This window comes from Limulus polyphemus, unplaced genomic scaffold (assembly GCF_000517525.1).
Source record: "Limulus polyphemus unplaced genomic scaffold, Limulus_polyphemus-2.1.2 Scaffold92, whole genome shotgun sequence".
In the NCBI taxonomy this organism is placed as follows: Eukaryota; Metazoa; Arthropoda; class Merostomata; order Xiphosura; family Limulidae; genus Limulus; species Limulus polyphemus.
The window spans coordinates 1,119,651-1,121,852 of NW_013665702.1; positions in this window are offsets into that span (position 1 = coordinate 1,119,651).

A 2,202-nucleotide genomic window follows, 5' to 3' on the forward strand; every position below is an offset into this window, starting at 1 on the left:
ATAAAGAAAGTAATTCTATTACCACAAGTAACAATAAATATATATATACACACAAATATACTTATTCCTACGATGAGATTAACGCCCAGATTTGTGAATGGCTATTAGGATAAGTGATAAGCCAAATATTTGACTAAATAAAGCATGCTGTCACATATCACTTATCGTTTCACAAATGTTTTATGACTATTGACTATCATCCAAAAACAAGTATTAGAAAGACTTTTCTACCCTAACATGATTACGAAATGTAAACAGTTAATAGTCATGTCTCACCTTACAATCTGGTATCCAAGAAAGTGCACGAAATATTCAACAGGAAAAAGTATTTATTTATACAAGTGCTTGAAAAAAACAACAACTTTATAATAAGACCCACAAAAGATCTAATCCACTTTATGAATTTAACTTATGTTTACAAATTTATACAATATCTACAGTTTAACCTCAGCAATTCATAAATAGATCTGACTAACTTATAAATTGATATCTATTATTAAAAAAATATTTGGGAACCATCTTACTTGCAGTACTTACAAGTTACAAGAGTATTAAAAAATTATGAATTTTAAAATGAAGTAGGGATCTTGCTTTAAAAAGTAATGAAACAAGAATTAAAACCACAATCGCAAATTTATAAAATTTAATCTTTACTTTGGCCTACAGATAAGTGTATAAAGCTGTCAAAGTAGGGATTAAATTTTATAAATTTGTGATTGTGGTTTCAATTATTGTTTCATTACTTTTATAGCACGATCCCTACAATTTAAAATTCGAATTTTTTAATAATCTTGTTTGTTTACTTTTATGTTATACATGTATAATGTATATATTTTACATTTAGAAACTGTCGCGTGTCTATCCATTGATATGTAGTGCCATTCGTTGGGTTGAATTGGGTTAAAAAGATATTTAAGTACGTGCATGATATGTTTACCATTTATATTATACCCTTACATAAACAAATTTTTATCGGAATATCAAAAGTGGATACCCACAGACCAGTCAAGTAAGTTTGAGAAATCTTGTAGCGATAGTCCGAGCGGTCTAGGCGCTAGCCCCGCTGACGTGATCAAGTAGGTAGGTAGTAGACGAAAACGTTACTGTTTTAGAAATTTTTGAATTGATATATCGGAAACTTTAGCGACCTTTTTAGCGTATTATTAGTATATATGCGCATTACTATATATATCGCAACCAATACTTTGAATGGTCGATTTTTCGCTTAGGATTTCGATAGGGTGGTTTTTCGGCGCGTGAATTGTTTGGAATCCTTGTCGATCCCTACTATTAGTATTACTGTACTTAAAATAACTTGAAAACTGTTTTTAACAACAGGAAAAAGATTTAACATTCACATACACCTTACTTGTAAATGATTATTTTCAAATTTATATTTTTTCAGACAAATGTTTATGTTTGAACAACGTTTTTTGAGGATGCAAAGTTATTGCAGGTATTTTTGTACAAAATAACTGATATTTCTAGTGGAATTGAGATCGTCCTTCCTCGAATTAATTCTGTTTTAAAGCCGGCTTTAAATTTTTTTAATGTTTAAGATAACTACCAGTTTTATATTCTTTACATTAAAACTCAACCATATAATAATCGAATGTTATTTCTATAGATTTGAACTAACGAAAAAGAAAACTGCCATAAGAAAGAGGCTGATATTAGATATTTTCAATCTGAACATCGTTCTATGTTGCACACAGGTTAAACGGCCAGGTTAGAGACCTAAATTACTGGAAAGCCATGGGCGCAAGGCTGACAAATTTATTGTTCATTTGAGTCATTATGAGATATGTTTGAAATTATCCCTTGTAGTTTTAAGGATTTTTGTGGTTAGTGCCCGTTACATGAGCCCTGATATTAGGCAAAACGTATCCCACTAGTATAGCGGTATGTCTGCGAAGTTACAACGCTAGAAATCGGGTTTTGATACTCGTGGTGACAGAACGCAGATCGTTCATTGTGTAGCTTTGTGCTTAACGTCAAACAAACAATTGGGTAAAACGCCAGGTCGGCACTGAATATGGCAGATGTAGTGTGGTTGAGAAATTTAACACATTCGCCTTTTTTTTTCACTCTTGGGTTCTTAGAATATGTAAGTTTCTTACAGGTAAATTTAATTAAAGGTAAATGGAGGTAATTGAAAATGTTCTTAATTGTTTAATCACTGTTGACCAGATTAGAGCAATT